Raw genomic sequence first — 24,685 nt, 5'->3', positions numbered from 1 at the left:
AGAAGGGATGGAAGAGTGAGTTAGAATGCTATGATGATTATAGTACAAGTGATGACAAACTAATTAGCTATGAAAATTATGGTTATGAGAGTCCCCTTAAAAATGATGAAAAGAAGAATTTGAAGATGATTTGGAGAAGAAGACTCAAGAATTCATTGAGATGATCAACGATATAATTTGGAGAGGAAAAGAAATGTTATCTTTCTTCCCTTCTTCATTTATAACCTGAAAAAAAAATGTGCATTCAAAGTTTTAAAAAATTATTGAACTATAAGATATAAATTTAAAATTTGACTTTTCTTTTAAACCAATGCAACAATATCATTAGCTACTACCAAAATTTAGTAGACATGAACTTTTTGACATCATGTTTTACAACTCGAAATCAACCATTTAGGAAAATTACAACGACAATTGAACCAAACTTTTGAAAAACTCTATGAGCAAGCTTAGGAGTTGAGGTATTCTATTCATGTCTTGTAAAATGAAAGGCATAAGACTGAAAGGACAAGGACCTTTGCCAAATATCCTCAAGAAACCTACACAGCTCCATATACGGATCGATCTGCTTATTAACCATGTCAGTGAACGTACTAAATACAATTGAAAACTGTTCGAAGATCTATTAGACACAGTAGACCTCAAAGTTTAGGATAATTTAATTTTAAATTTATTATTTTATGAAGTTATATAGCTTTGGGTAACTCCTCCACGTAGTGGTATGATCAATACACAAACCTTTAAAATCAAAGGAAAGCGCATTTATGTTTCTTATTTCTATCCACAATCCATGTCTCTATGACTATATCTATAATGTACAGTGTTAGAAATAAGTTAAAACTTTAAGGCATTTTTTATATCCATTTTGTTTTTAGTTTTTTGTTTTTGAAAATTAAGCTTCTAAACTCCACTTTTACCTCTAAATTTACAAATTATGTTCTCTACTTTCTACTGATGTTTTCAAAACCTAGTCAAGTTTTAAAACCTAAAAAGAAAATAGTTTTTGAAAACTTATTCTTGTTTCTAAATTTTGACTAAGAATACAAATGTTCCTTTTAAGGAAAGTGAAAATCATGATAAGAAAATTGGAAGAAAACAAGCATAAATTTCAAAAATAGAAAATTAAAAACAAGATGATTATCAAACAGTCCAAACATAAGTAAACTCACAAGAAATACATACTAACTATCCCAGTTCTTCTCCAAAGCTCCTACGCTCCGAAACATCCTGCAAACAAATTTAAGTAATAAAATTTGTTACACAATTGATAAGGAACATAAAATCAGCATCATAAATGTCAAAAGTATCAGTATATGTATGTACCATATCAAAGAAATGAATAATAGTATAAGAAAATAAATCATCTTAAGAAAGCGTTGCTTTTTCTCGCAGCCAATCTGGTTATAGATTCCAGTCACGTCTGCAAGGTGTTCTTTCCTCATATACTTGAGAATAATGGAGTTAGAAATGCCACTCAAGTAAGAACCGTCCCAAGTGATTTAATCTCTACTGTCAAGCTGCTATTATTTGCATTTTGTACCATGGAATTAAGACTATTAGATCCAGTACATGGAAACTCTTAAGTACAGAATTGAAGTTGCTCAAGCAAAGTTGAAAGATGTTACTGTTCTTTCAGCCTATCTATAATAGTTGATTGTCTCTATCTTGTAGGAATTAGGATTTTAATATCCCATCTAAGTGATTAACACAGAGTTTGAACCCATTCTCCCAAAGAGCTCCTTTTACTTCATCACATGATCCAACAAGTACTAGGCTAACTCATAAGAAAGAAGTTTGAAACCAAATTACTATTGTCCAAAAAAACTACACCAGCCTTTTCGTTTCAGTTACTGGTTATTCTCTTAGAAAACATAAACCAAATTGTAATCAAGTTATCAGATCATGAAATAGAAATCAATTTCGATGTTTATAATCAACTTTAGTGCCTTATTGGGAAGAAAATAGTTCATTTAGTTCTGCATTATATTTCTTCCTAAAGCAGATCTTTTCCATATGCTATATCAGGGACCAACCACTTAACTATGAAATTACATTATGCAAGTCCCAATTTAGCATTTGTCCCTCCACATTAACTTATTCTGAAATGCCAAGCATACAAAAGCCATCTTTTAACTTTCAAACCTCTAAACAACATGTTTCAAACTCAATTAAAAATCACTACCAAACAAACCATGGCCAGTTGGAAGAGAGAATCAGTTTTGAAATATCAAGCTTTCATACCTAGATGAATTTCATGTACAATCCTTCAATAATGATAACTGAGACCTAAAGTTAAAGTAACATAACTGAACAGTTGAGTTAATGGATTCAGGAAACCAAAACTTACAGTCTGACATTAAAGAATAAGCATGGAAGTGACACCAAAAACATGAACCAATGTCGTGCTAGAAGATGGACAAAGCAGAAAACTGCCTGGGCAACAAATTCCAACATTACAACTCTATTTATCCGAGATGTGGAATCGAAGAGATTGATATAGTCAAACTCTAAATCCACCAAGCATATAATCTGCAGCACAACAGTAACTCAAATCACGATTTTTCGTTTCATAGTGTTGGCAGATTTCTAATAATGCAAAAATATACAGTTAAAAGCAACCAAAAAAGATTTGCAAGAATACACTTCAAATTATGTAACTAAAGCAGCAAGAAAAGCCCTTAGAAAGGACTTTTAGTAGTGGCGATTATGATAAAGCTTAAATAATCTTGTTCGACATATTTCTTCTCGAAATCTTCGTTCGCATACATTTTGTTACTACTATCTTTGTGTACACTTCCTCTATTCCAAGATGAACATATGAGAAACAAAAGAAAAGAAACGAGTCGGAAGTTTGACATTTATCTGTAATTAAACTATTAATCTGAACTGCAAACCTCCAATTTTAGCAGAAATATCATCAAACAGAGCATATCTAGTTTTTTGAGATCAAGGCACAAAAAATAAATACAAGTGATTGGCGATAGATCGAACAGAGAAAGAACCTGATAGCCGAGAATGGCAATGAGAAATATAAGGAGGAATATATTAGAAATTAGTTTATATTTTGTTATAAGTTTTATTATACGGGTAGTTAAATGCTGTTGTAATTATGCCTATTTATAGGCCTCTTTTGGTTAATAAATGATATAGCAGATTTATTTACTCTGCTTTAATATGGTATCAGAGACAAAATTAAAACTCTTTTTCGTTTTCCCTCCAGCCACTCTTTTCTCGTGACTTTTCTTCTTCTCGGGCCGATCTCACTCCCCGACCTTCCGAACCCTAACGCCGATCTCACTCGCCTCCGTCCACAGTGTCGAGCGCCACCAGTGAGTGTCGATTTTTCTCTCATCTTCAGATTTCGACGCCCTCAAGCCGCTACCTTATTCCTTGTGATTTTTCGTTCTCATTCTTCATCCGAAACGACGATCATGACCAGATCCGATGACCCAAACTCATCCGGAACTCCAACTCCATGGAGAATGTTCGAGCTTCCCCATCTTCGATTCTTGAACAATATCAGAACCCTTATTTTCTTCATCCCTCAGACAGCACCAGCCTTGTGCTCATTTCCAATCTTCTTACGGAATCAAATTACAACTCGTGGAGTTAGGCGATGAAGATCGGGCTCACTGTCAAGAATAAACTCGGCTTCATCAATGGTCAAATCCCTCGACCTTCTGGTGAGTTACTCAGTCCTTGGATCATATGTAATGGCATTGTCACCGCGTAGATTCTTAACTCTCTTTCCAAAGAGATTTTTGCTAGCATCAACTTCTCCGATTCCGCTCAAGAAATTTGGGCTGATCTGCAAGAACGGTACCAGCGTAAAAATCGACCAAGAGTCTTCCAACTACGCCGTGAAATTTCCAACTTATCCCAAAATCAAGATTTTGTTACCACATACTATGCCAAGCTGAAAACATTGTGGAATGAACTCATCTCCTATCGCCCATCTTGTTCTTGTGGAAAATGCACTTGTGGTGGTATTAAGAACCTACAGACTTACTTCCAAACAGAGTATGTTATGGCTTTCCTCATGGGTTTAAACGATTCATCTGCTCCTATCAGATCTCAGTTGTTACTAATGGAACCAAAACCAACAATCAATCGGGCCTTTTCTCTAGTTGCACAGGAGATTGACCAGAAAGCTTATTCTTCATCCTTTGGCAATGCAATATCTTCATCTAATGCCACTGCCCTCCTTGTGAAAAATGGTTCTTCTGCTTCCCACCAGACTGCACCAAGCTATTCTCGCAACACCAATCAAAACAAGAAGAAGGATAGATCGATCTGCACCCACTGTAATATTCAAGGGCATACTATTGATCGTTGTTACAAACTTCATGGATATCCACCAGGGCACAAGTTTTACAAACCTCCCGAATCAGCAAGAGCAGATCATTCTAATTCTTTATCCTCTTTAACATCTGAACAATGCCAAGGCTTATTGGCTATGCTCCAGTCCCATCTCAACAAGTCCAAAATAGCTACCATAGCAGCAACGTCCAATAAGGCAGATTCTATCACTCCTACAACTCACGTTGCAGGTATTTGTTCCCTTTCTGATATATCTTCTGATCAGTGGATACTTGATTCTAGTGCATCAGCTCATATCTGTCATAATAAGGTCCTATTCACTACTCTAAGAAAAATTAAACCGACAAACGTTACTTTGCCTAATCAGTCTCAGCTTCTGGTTGAATTTGTTGAGGATATTCAAATAAGTACAGATATCATGCTACAGAATGTGCTATATATATCAGATTTCTGTTTCAACTTAATTTCCTTAAGCTCTTTAACTTCCTATCTACCCGTCATGGTCACTTTTTTTAGTGATTTTTGCCTCATTCAGGACAAGTACTTTTTGAAGATGATTGGCAAGGCTAACAAATGGAATGGATTATACTTGTTGCAAGCATCGATTGATAAGTCCTTACATTCATTTTCACATACTACAGAACTTGTTTGTTCTTCCACTATTACATTCTCTGCTTCTACTTGGCATAATCGGCTTGGACATCCATCATATAAACATCTTAGTTTCCTAAAAGAAATTTTACATGTAGACATGGATAGTACTTGTAATAAATACATGATTTATCCTCTAGCAAAACAAAAACGACTGTCTTTTCAAAGCCATAATAGACTTGCTGCTCATGCTTTTGATCTTATACATTGTGACATTTGGGGCCCTTACAATGAACCTACTCATGCTGGATATCGTTACTTTTTAACACTAGTTGATGATTATTCTCGGTACACTTGGGTTTTTTTGATGAGGAACAAAAGTGAAGCTATTACTATTGTCCCTCGCTTCTTTCAGTTGATTGAAACTCAATATGGTTTTTCCATAAAAGCTTTTCGATCGGATAATGCACCAGAACTGGCCTTTACTGATTTTTTTGCTGCCAAAGGTGTTCTCCATCAGTTTTCTTGTGTTGAACGGCCTCAACAAAATTCGATAGTAGAAAGAAAACATCAACATTTGTTAAACGTCACACGATCTCTGTTATTTCAAGCTAGGTTACCTATCTTATTTTGGGGAGAGTGCATATTGACCGCATCTTATTTGATCAACCGCATTCCATCTCATATCTTGTCCTGGCAAACACCTTACTATCGTTTGACTGCTGAACATGCTGACTATACTTCACTATGAACTTTTGGTTGTCTTTGTTTTGCCTCTACTTTACCTTCTCACAGGACTAAGTTTCAGCCTCGGGCCATTGCCTCTGTTTTTTTGGGATATCCTACTGGCATCAAGGGCTATCGCTTATATGACATTGAGAAGAAGCAATTCTTTATTTTAAGGGATGTTGTGTTTCACCGCGTGGATTCTTAACTCTCTTTCCAAAGAGATTTTTGCTAGCATCAACTTCTCCGATTCCGCTCAAGAAATTTGGGCTGATCTGCAAGAACGGTACCAGCGTAAAAATCGACCAAGAGTCTTCCAACTACGCCGTGAAATTTCCAACTTATCCCAAAATCAAGATTTTGTTACCACATACTATGCCAAGCTGAAAACATTGTGGAATGAACTCATCTCCTATCGCCCATCTTGTTCTTGTGGAAAATGCACTTGTGGTGGTATTAAGAACCTACAGACTTACTTCCAAACAGAGTATGTTATGGCTTTCCTCATGGGTTTAAACGATTCATCTGCTCCTATCAGATCTCAGTTGTTACTAATGGAACCAAAACCAACAATCAATCGGGCCTTTTCTCTAGTTGCACAGGAGATTGATCAGAAAGCTTATTCTTCATCCTTTGGCAATGCGATATCTTCATCTAATGCCACTGCCCTCCTTGTGAAAAATGGTTCTTCTGCTTCCCACCAGACTGCACCAAGCTATTCTCGCAACACCAATCAAAACAAGAAGAAGGATAGATCGATCTGCACCCACTGTAATATTCAAGGGCATACTATTGATCGTTGTTACAAACTCCATGGATATCCACCAGGGCACAAGTTTTACAAACCTCCCGAATCAGCAAGAGCAGATCATTCTAATTCTTTATCCTCTTTAACATCTGAACAATGCCAAGGCTTATTGGCTATGCTCCAGTCCCATCTCAACAAGTCCAAAATAGCCACCATAGCAGCAACGTCCAATAAGGCAGATTCTATCACTCCTATAACTCACGTTGCAGGTATTTGTTCCCTTTCTGATATATCTTCTGATCAGTGGATACTTGATTCTAGTGCATCAGCTCATATCTGTCATAATAAGGTCCTATTCACTACTCTAAGAAAAATTAAACCGACAAACGTTACTTTGCCTAATCAGTCTCAGCTTCTGGTTGAATTTGTTGAGGATATTCAAATCAGTACAGATATCATGCTACAGAATGTGCTATATATATCAGATTTCTGTTTCAACTTAATTTCCTTAAGCTCTTTAACTTCCTATCTACCCGTCATGGTCACTTTTTTTAGTGATTTTTGCCTCATTCAGGACAAGTACTTTTTGAAGATGATTGGCAAGGCTAACAAATGGAATGGATTATACTTGTTGCAAGCATCGATTGATAAGTCCTTACATTCATTTTCACATACTACAGAACTTGTTTGTTCTTCCACTATTACATTCTCTGCTTCTACTTGGCATAATCGGCTTGGACATCCATCATATAAACATCTTAGTTTCCTAAAAGAAATTTTACATGTAGACATGGATAGTACTTGTAATAAATACATGATTTATCCTCTAGCAAAACAAAAACGACTGTCTTTTCAAAGCCATAATAGACTTGCTGCTCATGCTTTTGATCTTATACATTGTGACATTTGAGGCCCTTACAATGAACCTACTCATGCTGGATATCGTTACTTTTTAACACTAGTTGATGATTATTCTCGGTACACTTGGGTTTTTTTTATGAGGAACAAAAGTGAAGCTATTACTATTGTCCCTCGCTTCTTTCAGTTGATTGAAACTCAATATGGTTTTTCCATAAAAGCTTTTCGATCGAATAATGCACCAGAACTGGCCTTTACTGATTTTTTTGCTGCCAAAGGTGTTCTCCATCAGTTTTCTTGTGTTGAACGGCCTCAACAAAATTCGATAGTAGAAAGAAAACATCAACATTTGTTAAACGTCACACGATCTCTGTTATTTCAAGCTAGGTTACCTATCTTATTTTGGGGAGAGTGCATATTGACCGCATCTTATTTGATCAACCGCATTCCATCTCATATCTTGTCCTGGCAAACACCTTACTATCGTTTGACTGCTGAACATGCTGACTATACTTCACTATGAACTTTTGGTTGTCTTTGTTTTGCCTCTACTTTACCTTCTCACAGGACTAAGTTTCAGCCTCGGGCCATTGCCTCTGTTTTTTTGGGATATCCTACTGGCATCAAGGGCTATCGCTTATATGACATTGAGAAGAAGCAATTCTTTATTTTAAGGGATGTTGTGTTTCATGAAGATATATTCCCTTTTCATCAAATCAGTTCTCAAGCAAAGGTACTTGATCCTTTTCCTGATTTAGTTTTACCATTATCACTTCCATTTTCAGGTGATTTATCCAGTAGTGAAGCCTCTTCATCATCTGCTTCTGCTACTCCTGAGCTTTCTGACCAGCCTACTTCACATGACGTTTCTCAACCTACTGCTCCCTTTGTTCCCTGTGCACCTGCTGATGATGATGCTGCAGTCACTGATCAGCCCCATCTGTCTTTACTTGACAATTCTTCTCACTGTCGCCGCTCTACAAGAACGACTAAACCACCCTCATATCTCAGGGACTATCATTGCAACCTCCTTTTACACAATCATTCTCAGCAGACAGTTACTAAGTATCCTTTGCAAGTTGTTTTATCTTATGACAGATTGAATCCTATCTACAAGATGTTTTCCCTCAATATCTCAGCCGTATATGAGCCTCAGTTTTATCACCAGGTTGTCCCTCATGAACATTGGCGCCAAGCTATGCACGATGAACTTCTAGCAATGGAAACCAACCGTACTTGGTCTATTGTGCCCTTACCTCACAACCAACACTCTATGCAAATGGATATACAAAATCAAGTATCATGTAGATGGGACCATTGACCGCTACAAGGCACGGTTAGTAGCCAAAGGATACACGCAGCAAGAAGACCTCGACTACATTGAGACATTTTCTCTTGTTGCCAAGCTTGTTACTGTCAAAGTACTTCTTACTCTTGCGGTCTCAAAAGGTTGGTCTCTACTTCAACTAGATGTTAATAATGCTTTCTTACATGGTGATCTCGTTGAAGAGGTATACATGGATCTACCCTTGGGTTACAAGCACAATGTTGTTCACAAACAGGGGGAGCATCTTGTTCGTCGCTTGCATAAATCCATATATGGCCTTAAGCAAGCATCACGCCAATGGTTTGACAAGTTCTCAAAGGCACTCCTTTACTTGGGATTTTCTCAATCCAAGTCCGATTACTCCTTATTCACTCGAGGTTCTGCTCAATCCTTTGTTGCTTTGCTTGTTTATGTTGATGACATAGTCATTACCGGTGCTTCTTTACCTATACTACATGAGATCAAAGATCATCTGCACGAGGCCTTCAAGCTCAAAGACTTAGGGTCTCTTCGGTATTTCTTGGGTCTTGAAATTGCAAGATCGTCTCAGGGTATTCTTCTATCACAACGGAATTATACATTGGAGCTCCTAGAAGATCATGGTTTGTTGGCTTGTAAACCGACTTCTCTACCTCTTGATCCAGCTTTAAAGCTCCAATTTGATGTTGGTACCCTCCTTCCTGATGCAATATTGTATCAGAGACTCATTGGAAGACTGCTATACTTGACTATTTCTCGGCCCGACATAGATTTTGCTATCCATAAGCTCAGTCAGTTTGTTGCTCAACCTAGACAGCCTCATCTTGATGCTGCCATGTCCTTACTTAAGTATTTGAAAGCTTCACCGGGCCAAGGTATTCTGCTACAACCTGTCCACACATTCCAATTAAAGGCGTATTCTGATGCTGATTGGGGATCTTGTCCTGATTCAAGGAAGTCTATAACCGTTTTTTGCATCTTCTTGGGTGATTCTATAATTAGTTGGAAGGCTAAGAAGCAATCTATGGTATCCCGTTCTTCTGCCGAAGCTGAATACTGAGCTTTAGCTGCTACTACAAGTGAATTGCTATGGGTTGAACAACTTCTTCATGAGCTTTCGGTACCTCTTATTCATCCCTCTTTAATCTACTGTGATAATGAGGTTGCTGTCCATATTGCTGAAAATCCAGTTTTTCATGAACGGACGAAGCACATTGAAATTGATTGCCATTTTGTCCGAGATCACATTGTTCGTGAAAATGTCAAACTTCTTCCCATCCGGTCTCACTTGCAGCTTGCTGATATCTTCACCAAGGCTTTGCCCAAAACTTTGTTTTTCTCCTTACTATCCAAGATGGGTATTCTTGATATAACCACACCATCTTGAAGGGGAGTATTAGAAATTAATTTATATTTTGTTATAAGTTTTGTTATACGGGTAGTTAAATGTTGTTGTAATTATGCCTATTTATAGGCCTCTTTTGGTTAATAAATGATATAGCAGATTTATTTACTCTGCTTTAATAGAATAAGTTGAAAAGCCAAGCAAAGAGGTCTCCCATGGCTTCCGCATGCCTTTCCTTCTGCCGTGCTCTCTTCGTTCTTCTTCTACCTTTCGATTTTCAAACAATTACTCTCTCACTCAATTCTTCCTTATTCAAATGAGCAATTGCAATAATCTATTTTACAAAACTTCTCTCTAACGTTTCATCTTTATACACTCTTGTCCTCAAACTTTCACACAATTACTTGCTAACGATTTAGTTCTTTACTTTTAGTTTTTATACTTTGAAAATCATGAAAATTTTATTAATCACTTTATTTGTCTATATGGATAAAAATTTCACTAAACCTCAATAATATTTTTCATTAAATCATTACAAATATAAAGTAACGTAGAATAAATGGTTATATTTATTAAACTTCAAGGTTAAAGCACTATTTGGTAATCATTTCGTTTTTAGTTTTTTGTTTTTTAAAATTAAGTCAATTTTCAATTCATTTCTTACTATGATTTGCATTTGTGTTCAGTATTGAATTCTTAGCAAAATTCTAAAAATAAAAAAAAAAAGTTTTAAATATTTTTTTTAGTTTTCAAAATATTTTTTGTACTAATTGGTAATGAAAATTAGTATAATAATAATGAAATTCATTAATAGATCAATCGTAATGGGCTGCAATTACAAATACAATTGGGTTGCTTTTGATCGTGTTTACCTAAAATTATGAATTTTATCAAATTTACTATTACCGTTATGATTACCTTTACTTGGCCAAACTGTAACAATAACGATAATGGTAAATGTGTCAAAATTCATAGTTTTTTAATTCATAGTTTTTTATCTGAAACAATAACAATAATGGTAACTATAACCATAACCTTAACGGTAATCCAAGGTAATTTTTAGACGCAATCGGATTGATCATCCTCTGTTCATCAATCGGTTTGTGATTTTTGTTTACAGATTTAGACGTAAGTCCCATGTATCATTATGGTTGTAGAACACAAGTAAACAACACTAAATATAATCAAATGGTGCATACTTTTTAAATTACCATTGATTTATTACCATTGGACGTGACCTAAGTTCAATAACTAAATTGTTGTTGGCATGAAAACTGGATAACTTTTTCTTTCGAATCTTTTAAATAATTTTCACATTATCTTTACAATATGATATTGATTCAACAATTTTTTACTACCTCACTTGATATCTTTTAAACGATGAGTAATACTTGGATGCATCCCGGCATCACCCATCTTTGTGCATCCCTTTTCACCACTTGCATCTAAAAAAAATAAAAATATTTAAAAAAAAAAAGTAGAAAACAAAATTTGTCACTTGGCAAATTATGATTAGACCATTTGATTGGATGTACAAAGATAGGTGATATCCGAGATACACCTAAATATGTTTTCTTAAGCGATTAGACCTTAATACATAAACTTAAAACATAGTCGATCAATTGCAATACCTCATTTCTTTTTCGAGTTTAACAAATAAAGGCAAAGAGATTCGAACATACTTTTCAAATTAGGGAGTGATGGAATACAAGTTTGTTGGGCCCAAATTTGGACCTTTTATACAAAGAGATTGGCATGCTATATAGGAGGAATTTTCATAAAAAAGAACCACCCTCCATTTAATATTTCACATAAGTTTCTTTTACAATGGAGGAATCTCCTCAATAAATATAAAATTTTCCTGTATTGTGAAATGTAATGAACACATAAAGTTAGAAAGAACTATGTAAAAAGAGTCATATCCCTCCTTTTCTAAAAGCTTTCTAATGGAGCCCATCCTTTCTTCTCCAATTCCAATCCAAGAGCCTAAAATTATTATGCAAAGCCAAGAATCAATGGATTAAATAAACACTCTTTGTTTAGGGTAATCAAATGAACTAAGATGCCAAAATACAAAAAAAGTATGATATCTTTGTTGTTGGGACTCATTCACCTTGATTCTCTTTCTATTGATATCAAAATCAAAGTTCCCGATACGGGATGCTGATCGGTATTCTACTATCGACTTTTTGCCTATCGGCTTCTCGCCTGGTGGAAACCAAAACTCGACGTCGCCCACAAACTAATTTGTACAAAGAAAATTAGTCCCTTTCAATTTCCGTTAAGTGCCATTAAGCTGTCTATACTTCACAAATGAGTTATAAACTTACGTACCCCTAGTATGGGACTTTAATATTCCACTAATAAATAGGCATCTTTTCGCTCTACTATCTTTTGCGTAAACTTGTCGGGTTTTATCAATTTTATCTGCAATGAAACAGAGGATTTCACAAACCGACACTAATCGATTGGCATTCTTGTTACAGCAGAATAAGCTTAGTTTTGACTTTTCCATATGATCATTTCCTGTTTAGTTCTCTATTCTCACATTACCACATGTTGAAATCATCATTTTAGAAAAAGTGTGATGCAGACATTTGAAATCACTCATTAAACCGAGTCAGACTTATACTACAATATCAACACATACTATTCAACTTTTCTGTTAAATAATAGAAAAATTATTCTAAATGATAAAACTGCTGAAAATAAATACAAATAATAGCAGAATATCGTCTATCGCGGTTTATTATAGATATGTAGTGAAATTTTATTATATTTATAAATATTTTAGTTCATTTTTCTATGTTTGAAAACAACCCATAATAATATTTGAAACTATTCTCACTTTTTGGTAAGAGTTTGTGTAAGAAAATTTGTTGTGTTACACAAGAGAGATTTAAATGTGTTGAGAGTTATTATCAAAACTTCATTGAAACTTAAATGAAGAGGATTTTAGTGGGGAAATAGATTTACCATGGTGGAGCATAATGGGTGACATTTTCTGAAGTAGATGTGCAGTTTCTAGTTGCTGGACACAGTGCCAAATTTGGTTTTTCTGCACACCAATATATTCAGGCTTTTTCCCACTGCATTAAACACACATATTATCCCTCAATCAAAATTTTTATCCCCGGCTAAAACAAGTGCCAGATTCCTAAAATTTACTTCCTCTTGTTTTCGTTTCATAACCTTTTCCTAACACATCTTTTCAAAATCTAAACCAAGATTCGAAGAAAAAAAAAAATAGTAGTTCTTGAAAATTTGTTTATATAGAAACCCATTACAAGTTTTCTTTAGGAACAAGGGCCTTAGATTTTGGTATAAATTATATCTTTCTCTTTCTATTTCTACATTTGTGTCAAACTAGTACCTATAATAGGTTGTTTGAAATATAAGAGTTTTGATATCTGGGGAGTTTTGATGTCTGTATTTGGGGTGCAGAGTTGTATTGTTTGAGTTCATATGTCTATGTTTGGGTGTGCAGAGTTGTTATATGTAACTTCTTATATCTGTGTTTAGGTGTGCAAAGTTCATATGTCAGTGCTATCTGGTTCAGTTTCACTATTTTTTTAAAATTTTATAATTCAATTATTGTATCAATTCAATTTTTTGTATGCAATTATTGTCTTTTAAATAATTTTTTATTATTGTTGTTTAAAAAAAACTCTGTCAAAATTTAAGGTTAATCGTAAATAGTCAATGAAATACCAACATTTAAAAATACTAAATTTAATTCTAAACCAGGGATGAATGTACAACATTTTTTCTAAATTTTTTTCCACTTTTTAATAATAAATAAGTGAAAGTAGTATTTATAAATTTAATTTTTAAAAACTATTCAGAAGTAGAGGGTTATGAATAGACAATTAAATATTTTAGTGAGACATTTTGAAAAAAAAAAAAGGTTTTGCTTACTTTTCTCATATATATTAAGGATGAGTTTTCTATTGAAGTTTTATAATAGGCTTTTGAATAGTAGATTTTGATTATTGATTTTGTATATGAAGAGATTATTTTATTTTAAAAATTGTAATTTTTTTTAATAGACATTATACAGATAAATAATTGATATACTAAACAAATAAAATTGAAAACATTTGAACAAATGTTCCAATGTTGCAAAGAGAAGGGAATTACTCGAAAAGAAACATGAACAAATTGATAGATTAACACCATTAAAAAAAAATAGTTTATTTACTCTGGTTTCAGAGTAATTTTGAAATTTTGAAAATTTTAAAATAAATTTTGTCATTTTTAACCACACTTTAAAATATTTTTAACTATTTAGAAGTATCTAATAGATTCTTATCTCTATTGAATTTTGCAAGCTTGACTTCTAGCTCGGTTTTGAGAAATTGGTACCGATGACCCCCATTTAGGGTCATCTTGAAATTTGTACTCACTTTTCAATTTATTCGATTTTTTGCCTTCTAATGATGTCATCACCTTATAAATTTACCACTTTAACCCTTCTTTATTCCTTCTCTCTTTTGTAGATTTTTTTCGTTTTTTCTGCCTTTCTTTTTTTTTTCTGGTGATTTCTTCTATTTATGACGCCATTTGTTTTTCAACGATTTTTCTTTTTTCTTTTCCGTGGTTTATTTTTATTTGCTTTTTTTTTTCGTTTTTCCAGCAAGATTTCCTTCCCGCTCTCTTTTCTTCAATTGCCCTCCTTTTCTGGTGATTTCTTTTGTTTATGTTGATGACTTCTTCTTCTTCTCGAACCAAAGATGTAAGTTGGAGCGTGAATCAGAATAAGAGGAAGAAGAGAGAGTGAGACCAAGAAACGAGAGGAAGAAACGAGGGTGAGACCAAGAAACGAGAGGAAGAAAAATTAAAGAAAAACACTACAAAATTGATAAGGAAGAAGCAAGAGGAAAAAGCGAGAGGAAGAATTCAAAAGAAAGAAAAAAACAAGGAAAAAATGAAGGAGAGCAACGTGAATTGGGGAATGAGATGAAGGAGCGAGAGGAACGAGAGGAAAGAACAAGAAATCTAGGTTGTGTCTGGCCTCGCACACGTTTTGGGGTTAAAATGGTACTTTCACATGCAGCTGACGTAAGCAGAAGGCCAAATTTCGAACGTTTTTTAAATTGAGGCCAAATTTCTCCCTCTCATATGGCCTTTAGATACTCCATGCTAACTTGCATAAGAGATCCTCATATCGATGTGTATTGAGCCTATTACACTATGATGCTATGTTAGTATAAGGAGTGTATAGTTTAGCTAAACACAAAAGAATTAAGGTCAGGTCTGTTTGGAGATTATTTTTCCTCCTCTTTCGGGTGGTTGAATGTGTTATTTATACGCCCTTCATGTGACAAAGGGTTAGAGACGTTTTTTACACTCGAGGTCTAGGGAGTCAGTCTAGGTCTAGCTCGGTTATTTCTTGGTTGATACATATTCATTAATTTGGTTGATCAACCCAAACTCTAAGACATTGACATTTCCATTTTGTGATGCATACTTTCTTATGTCTTGTCAGTACCTTATGGACTTGAGTTCGTTCGTAGATTTTGAACCTTACCTTAAGCAACACTCAACTATTTTTAATAGATGACTAAAAATATTTTCTCTTGATTTCTAGTATTGACCAAGATTTTAAATAGTGATTTTACCGATTAAAAGTGGTTGATCAAAAGTAGTTTGAGAAATTCTGAAAGTAAATAAAGGAAGCACTTAATGTGCTTTTAAAGAATGCACGACTCTTTTTTAGAAGAAAAAGACTTGCTAATAAAGTAAATATTTCATTTAAGAGGATTTGTGCTTTTAAAAAAAAAAAAAAAAAAAAAAAAAAAAAAAAAAAAAAAAAAGACTTTAGCACAATAACCGCGTTTACCACCCCGTCAAAGTAATTGGCTATGATGAAAAATCATGCATCAATTTGGTTTCTAATTAGTTGAGAAAGTATATACTACTCGAGGATTTGAAGAAAAAAAATTGGAAAATAAGTCAAATCAAACAAACTTCAAATATCTTTTATGAGAGGGATAATATACCATCCAATTTCACATTAAAAAAAATACTCATTTTTACCAAAAAGGCTATCCCTTTTCTCAAGGGTATAACCATATCAAAGTTGGTTAAACAGGTACACCCAATTGATCCAACCTCTACTAATGTATGCTACAATTTAAGAACATAGTTCAACGTTTAAGACATTAAGGGCACTAATAACCTTTCATCTTGGTTGAGAGATTGAATCTCCACCTTTACAATGTAAAGAAATGTTCTAAAACATAATAAAACTCTACTAAAATTCCCTATTCAGTATATCTGGCTCAAATGACAGATCAAACTAAGGTTATGGGCAGATAAGCAAATACAGTCCCCTCCCTTCGCTATGTATACCAAAATTAATACAATGGCTAATCCAAGCGCACATTATTAATTGTTATTAGTTGTAACAAGTTTTTATTATTTTTTGTTATTTTTGTTAATATCCTTATTGGTAGGTAACTGTTCCTTTTTCTCCTTTATTGTACATCTATATAATATATCTTTCCTGTCATTAAATAAATTAGAGAGAAAAGTATTATTTACTTTTCGCTTTTCCACTTCCAATATGGTATCAGAGAGAGAAAATTTCCCAAATCCCTAAAATTTCTTTCCCCCTTTCCCATTCCCGTGCGAAGTCAAAATGGTTTTTCCCGAGAATCTCTTCGTCCTCCGGCCGATCCATCTTCCTCAGCCGATTTTTCGACTACTGGGCTTCCTCTTTCTCACCCCGATCAGTACACTCCCTACGCTCTTCATTACAGTGAAATTTCCAATCTTGTTCTTGTTTCCGAACTTCTCACCGACGACAACTACGTTTCTTGGAATAGATCGATGGTTCTTGCCCTCTCCATCCGAAACAAGCATGGTTTCATTGATGGTTCCCTCGACCCACAGGTGATCTTCTTTCTTTATGGACTCACAATAATAATGTTGTTGTTGCTTGGATTCTCAACTTTGTTTCTAAGAATATTTCTTCAAGTATTCTCTTCACCGAATCGGCTCGAGCAATCTGGCTTGACCTTCAAGATCGTTTCTAAAGACGCAACGGACCTCACATTTTTCATCTCAAACGCGAGTTATCCAGCCTCAAGCAAGATCAAGACTCCGTCACTATGTATTTTACTAAAATGAAGAGTTTCTGGGATGATTATGTTTCCTATCGCTTTGGTTGTACGTGTGGGTAGTGTACCTACGGCAGCATCAAATCCATGGAAGACTTTTTTCAATTCGAGTATCTCCTCTGTTTTCTTATGAAGTACGAGAAGATTCATGCATATAGAAATGATTGTTGCTTGTTTAAAAGTACGAAAAGTTGAAAAAAAAATATAAAAAAAAGAAATAAAATAAAAGTAGATTTTTAAAAATGAAGTTACTTTTAAATGAAAAAAAAAACTTTTTGGATCAAACCCAACAATTTTCCGCAGAACTCCTATGCATAAACAAATAAAATTTACAGCAGTAAAATAATTAGTCACCCAGCTGCACAAACGAATGGATACGTGTTATCATCATTTACATTATTGTGTTGGCAACTGCCAAGAAAAATAACAAAAAAAGGTGAATGCTTCGAGGACCAATTACAGAAAAAATGATTTCGTATTCCAAATTTAGTTGCAAACACTGAGTCTTCTCAGGGAACAATGAGCATAGATAGACAGGACTCTTATTCCCAACATTACAACGACATCAATGAGAAAACTAAAGGAGACTCATATTTTTTCCTTCTTCTGATAAGAAACTGAGATGAAGAATATTAAAGCCACAAAACAGGACAACCTAAAAGCAGGGCCAGAAGACTACCATCACAGAGAGAAACCAACATAAAAAAGTCTTCCAGTTGCTAATAATTCCTTGAATTCAATTAAAATTTACCAAGCCCAGAATTAGAAATCAAACTCTGGATTCTATTAGAATATGAGGGATTTGCAGTGAGACAACCAACTTGATCCCTTCAAGGATCGCTAAAATTTTAATAAAAGGGGCATAAAATCAATCTCGAGGAGGTGCATCACCGATATCGTAATGACAAAACTACAAGCATCACGAATCACAGCGCCGAATCTTGTTTTATTTTGAATTTTAATTCCAAGTCATTTCAAGTGTCGGGTCATTTGCCCAATGTATAGACTGGAGAACCAAAGCTGTTGTCACTCCTGTGAAATGCCAACAGTTTAGTATGTCTTACTCCTAATGTTCAAAATAATTTTACATTCACATATTTGAATAAATGTATATATATTCTTGAAATACTTTGAATTTGTTTGTTGGCGCTTCGAACAACCAAATACGATTATGACCCTAGGGTTTAGAGTAATGCGTTATATAAACTCTCTAATCCTAGAGGTGCCGTCTGATGTAATTTTCCTTAATAATACTGTTCTCCCTCTACCCTTGGACGTAGCTAACACATCGTTAGTGAACCACATATATCTATGTGTCGATCTTCTCTATTTCTATGTTACTTTTTGTGTTATTTAATTGTCGATTTCGTAACACACACACACGGTATATGCTGTTGTAGTGGCGATTGAAGGAATAAACAAAATTGTTACCGGAGAATTCTACAATCTTTTTGAACAAGAGGTGATTGAATGTCACCTCAGCACTCTGATCAAGGTCACGATTTCATGGATATTGTTTTCAGAGATGCAATGCACATTGGAATATCATGTATATATATATATATATTGGATGGTATCATCCTTCATGTTGCATCAGGGATTGGGACTAGAAGACATTCCTCAGTCAAGACAAAATTAAGGTCATCAACCACGAAAATAGTTTTAAGTTAATCTTTCTATATTGTATAATTAGTTTTGCTCAAATTTAAAGAGGCTAACAATAAAAGAACCGAACTAATAAAAAAAATTAATATACATTAGATTTCTACACAACTATTATAAATCCAATCATTTAGCAAAACATTTAATAAATCTTATTTAACATCTAATTTTGCAATGCTTCAGCGATTTAGGATAAACGCCACATAAGGATGATTAGTGACTCCTTCACTGAACTGGGACACTTTCAACTGATCATAACACCAGAATAACTCTTATTCCTATAATAATTGGTCATCATTGATTTGGTTAAGAAATCATTAACTTGCTTGACAATTTCCTATAAGTGTGACTCTTTATTTTAGATCTTAGAGTTCCTCCCAATGAGCCAATTGAAAGGAAAAAACGATTAGGCCACAAACTAAGTAATCATATCCATTTCTATAGTTCGCCATGATATTGACCTAATGCACAAACCATCCAAAGGGGAGACGCTCCTAAGGCGTCTCGAGGCCGTACAAGAAAGTCTCACGATACAAACCAATGAAGGAAATTGTAGGACATGTTCACACATATTCTTCTCCCACTTACTATAAATGCTCTTTCCATTCACCTTGATATTGACCCATGCAAACACCATCCGAAGGGAGATGCTCCTCCGGCGCCTCAAGGCCAAGCATGAGTCTCATGGTGTGAATCTTAAGGGAGAATGTGCGTGGAAAAATGACGTATCACATCCTTCTTTTTCCTCCCGCTAATTATTTGAAAACTTGGGTTTATTACTTAGATAAATCTAGCTAATAATTTATCTAAATGAATTGTTAAATTGGCCCAAATATAACTCTTGTATTGGATACTTTAACAATATATGATTTTGTTTATTAAATACTTCAATAAACTAATATCCCAATTTAAACAAAATTTTCCTTAGACAAACGTCCCTTATAGACAACTACATTATAAATTTAATCTTTCATTAATTCAATATAATCCTATTAAAAGGAAAATAAAAGATTACTTATATTTCTAATCACATTAGAAAAATGTTTAACATAGATCTAGGTGTTATCAATTTTAAATCATTTAAAATTAATTTAACCTTTGTTTGCATGCAACTCTTGATTATAGATTTTAATTCTAATTTCATTAACATATAATACTTATAAGGATCAATGAAACAATTAAAACCTAAGTCATGCATCTAATGACATACATAAAAATATAACAATTATATTTCTAAGGTAATATCATGTTTCATGCATTTCCATTTTCATTACATAATATAACACTTATATTATATAATAATGAAAATAAATAACACATCCATCACATAATATAACACTTATATTATACATCATACAAATATAACTTTTATAATAATGTATGATGCATGGACATGTGACTATGCATTCACTCATATAATATAACTCTTATATTAAATATGATACATAAGCATGCTTAATTACATCATGCAACTATATAATATAACTCTTATATTAAATATGATGCATGATTTGATGTTTATCCTATGGTGAGATTTTAATCTATATGACATACAATATGCTTAAAATACTAGCACAAAAAGGAAAACAAATCAAAAGCAAAAGAATGCTCTGACTAGAAATTTAACTAATGAAACATCAATGGCCTCCCCGACAACGGCGTCATTTTGACAAGTCTGAAACTTATGCCGCCAATAAGATTCATACTTGGTCAAAAGAAAATTTATATACCTACTCCTATCACTACAAAGACTTAGCAATAGTGGTAAGTACGGGTCGATCCACAGGGAAGCATGATTTGTTTGTTAAGCTAATTTCCTAACTAGAGTTCTAAATGGAGGGTTTTGGTATGAATGAGATAAATGTGTGAAAATGAAATAAAGGGTAAAAGTAATCTAGGATAGGGACCTCTCTAACTTCTAGTGCAAGAGAGAGTATCTTATGCAATTTCTATCATGAAAATTAATAATTAAACAAACATTCCATTCTATGCATGCATGACTACTAAATCGATTCAATTTAACTAATCTCTACAAAGGCCGATAATCAATTAAATCAGAATTATCAAGCATCCTAATTATTAATTAAGGTCAGAAAGAACATAACCTAATTAAACTATATGTTCTTAATTCTACTGGGTTCTCAGCGATCATATAAAATTAAAATCATATGCATTGAGAATGAGGATTCAATCACGTTGATTAAATGTCAGGAAAAGCCACATTCAATTAACCAACATATTCTTTATATCTAGATTAAACATGCATTACCAAGATTCAAAACCAACTTATAAATCTAAGCATCCACATATCTTTTACTGTCGGAGTGAATTCAAGCATAGACAAACACAAGAAAACGTGCAAGCTCGAAATTAACTAGTGGAGACATGCAATTATGATAGGGTTGTCAGTCCAATACATAAATACAAATCTAATTACATCAAGATTCAAATAAAACATAGAATTTAAGAACATCACATTTAATCATAGAAATCTCAAGAAATTAAACATAAGGCTCTTGCTCAAAGAAATTAGATAGAAGCTACCTCTTAATTCATAGACAAACTAGAGATAAACATTTAATCCATCGATTAAAACCCAAAATAAAAAGAAAAACTAACTTAAAGATACTAAAATTTGAAGAGAAAAGAAGAAGAATGAAGATCAACCTTAGCCTCGATCAATTCAGCCTCCAAATTCAGCATATTTTAACCTAAAGGCAAAGAGGGATATATAGAATTCATCGCAACGTTGCAACGTTGGTGCAAATTTGATGCTCGCGCGTGGATTCAACACTTTTCCATCAAAATTCGTAGTGTTGAAATGATGCACATTCTGCCTTATAGCATTGGGCAAGCGTCAGGTGAGCGTTGCAACTCTATGACAATGGCATTTTCGTAATTTCCTCTCCTTTGAAGCACAAATGCTTAAATCGCCTCCAAATTGCTTTAAATTAACACCGTTCTTCACCAAATTATTAATTCTACCTCTTGATTGCTTGGTACCTACAAAATAAGATAGAAAACACATAAAATCCAACAACGAGTCCGAATTAAGCTAGGAATAATAGCTTTTTTTAGAGTTATCAGCATTTTGCCTTACAGCATAGAGCACAGCGTGTGGCAGAATGCTTCCTCTGCTTCAATCTCCAGCCCGATCTTGCTCCAATGGCCACCAAAATCTTCAGCAACCAAAAACCAATAAGCGACATGGACTTATAGACTCGATAGTGGAAATTAAATTCCCAAAAAACTGGGCAATTACAACTTGAAACATGTTAAAGCGATAATTCTATGCCAATTTTGAAACATCCATGTGGAATACCACATAAATTCAAAATACAGTAACCAAAAATCCCATTAACTCTGTAACTAAGTCGGAAAACGAAATTCAAAGACGAGATGGCTCTAATACCAATTGAAAGGATTTGGAATTCCCGCACAATAGAAGCAAACGATCATTTGTCTTTGAAACTCATTTTACAGTAACTTAAATAAATAGAGCAAACGGAAATAATGATAAACATCCACCCTTAAGAATGCTTCTAGTGGAGTTAAGAGAGGAAAAGGGATAAGAACACTAACCCTTGAGGAACCTTTCTTCTCGTTTCCTCTTTGGTGTGATCACGAACGTGTTTCTTCTCTCGAACCTGAACAAACACAACGAATATAGTAGCAAACTCTTTTACTCATTCGACACCACCACAAAGGAGTTTTCCTTATTATCCTCAAGGAGAGAATCAAAGGCGAAGTTGTGTGGATTTGCCTTTTGGTAAAGAAATTGCGAGACTTCTAGAGAGTAAGAGAAAAATACAGAGGAAAGAGAAAGAAGATGATGTGAAGGCAGAACCCTTCTTCCTCAAAACCAATTCCACATGTGTGTATATATATATAAAAGTATGAGAGTTACAATAACTCTTTCCATTATTTATTTTAAATAATCTTAAGGAGTTATGAATTTTTTAATTCAAAATTCAAAAATTCCAAAAATAAATAAGAATTATTAAACTAATTTAATATAATTTAAACTATATGTTATATCTCATATAACATATAAGATACAGTTTCTTATATCACATATAATATAACCTATAATTTATTATTCCCTCATATAACTATAGTATTAATATGAATCATATCCATATTAATTTTAACCTATAGTTTATTATACGAATCATATTCATATAATCAATATTTGAATCATATTTAAATATGTAATTCTCTCATTAAAACTTGATATTATAATGTATCACACATTATACTTTATAATATAATATATTAACATACATTATTTTAATTGTATCTCATACAATTAATTCCCTTTTAATTAATTTGAACAATTCAAATTCAACCAAAATTAGTTTGATTTTCATCAATCTTTATTGAGCTAACAAGGGGACCTTATGGACCTACATATTGAAGCTCCAATAATAGAGATTAATTGATTAAACTCTTTAACCAAATTAATCAATATTCATTAACTGTCAATCGCTCCATTAAAGACCAACAGTTGCACTCTTCACACTGTAGATATATTTCTGTGTCCTTTGGATATAACTAATCAATAGTGTGTTGACCCTTCACAAATTGCTTGTAAGTACGTTGGGTCAAAATTATTGTTTTATCCATGTAGTTCCATTTCCTTAAATACCACTGATCCCTCTAGTAAACAATTAGTCATAGTCTCACTATAACTAGACCCCTCTCTGACCAGTGAGAGGGTGAGAACCCTAATTATTCAAGACCTGAAATCAGCCCTTAAGGGAGCAATTCATCTACTTATCCTAACAAAAGGAATGAGTGAATTCTATCTTGTGTAGTTGAGTTTCCAACTCCCCACTCAGATGAATCCCTAAAATCGTAGGCATATTGAGTCGATGAATCTGACCACTTTCCTCCATAAGAATCAAAGGACTATCTTCATAGGCAGGAGTTCACAACTCACTCAGAATTAGGTCAAATCACCTATGGTCTTCCTAATAAAATTTAAGTCTCTTCTAGCAACGAAGTTATAGAGAAAGACTAATCACTTTGTGGTCTAGTCTTATACAAACTCTTTGTATAGGATGTCCTGCTCACATGTCTTCACATGAATGATTAGGATCATATCATTTATATACTTTACAACAATTGTAATAATTACAAAGCAGGCCGTATCTGTAGTGTCACCAAGATAAGGTACCAAACTTTATTCAGCTACTACAGACTGTTCAAATTATTACTTAAACATGGTCAATCTGTATGTCTCCAAAACATGTTTAAGTTACATAAAATAATCTAGGATCCTTGTTTATTGGATTGAGTTAGTGCATATAAAATAAAAATTATTTTATTAATAACAATTTGTTTATACAAGTTTACAAACTATATATGAGAGATTTAGGATACCAATCCCAACAGAAATAACCTTGAATTTTTTTCCCGTAATGGATAATTCATTATTACCTATTTAAAATAATCAACTATTATATCAAATAACTAATTAACTATGAGGCTTTAAGGCATAAGTCTCAACAAAAACACCTCTTTAACCAAATTGATTTTTCAAGTTAAGGAACTCATTTTAAAGAGATCCTTGAGCGGAAGCGGATCGTCCAAATTCTATTTTGATTGAAAAAACTAAATTTACAGTAAACATTCAAGATATGCATTCTAAACAAATTACAGCATGTTTTTTGTAAAAAAAAAAATAGAGTTCAAGAGATTATACCTTTGAAGAACATTTCTTCGTGTAAAATCCTCGAACTATCACAAACTCAAAAACAACAATAAACTTGAAGATCCTCTTTAAGAAATCTCGAACCAAATAAGAGACACAACCACTAAGAACCTTTAGTATACTCAGGTTGAGAGTCCAGGAGTTGTGGGCTTTGACTATTTTGGAGGAGGAAGAAGATTGAAGAAGACAAACAGAACGTTTTTGTGATTTTTCTATCGTATAAACTTCTCAATCGTGTGGTGCTCAACGTTAGTTTGTAAGAAAGAAAAGAAAAATATATCCTTTTATT

At 33.7% G+C, this 24,685-nt stretch overlaps 1 pseudogene; it reads right to left on the bottom strand.

The window, feature by feature from the left end:
• Positions 1-1,181: 1,181 nt before the first annotated feature.
• Positions 1,182-10,111, bottom strand: LOC120089041 (protein cornichon homolog 1-like; annotated as a pseudogene).
• Positions 10,112-24,685: the final 14,574 nt, after the last annotated feature.

Source organism: Benincasa hispida, chromosome 10, assembly GCF_027475165.1.
Source record: "Benincasa hispida cultivar pf3 chromosome 10, pf3_genome.v1.1, whole genome shotgun sequence".
NCBI lineage: Eukaryota > Viridiplantae > Streptophyta > Magnoliopsida > Cucurbitales > Cucurbitaceae > Benincasa > Benincasa hispida.
This window is presented reverse-complemented; position numbering and strand designations above follow the sequence as displayed.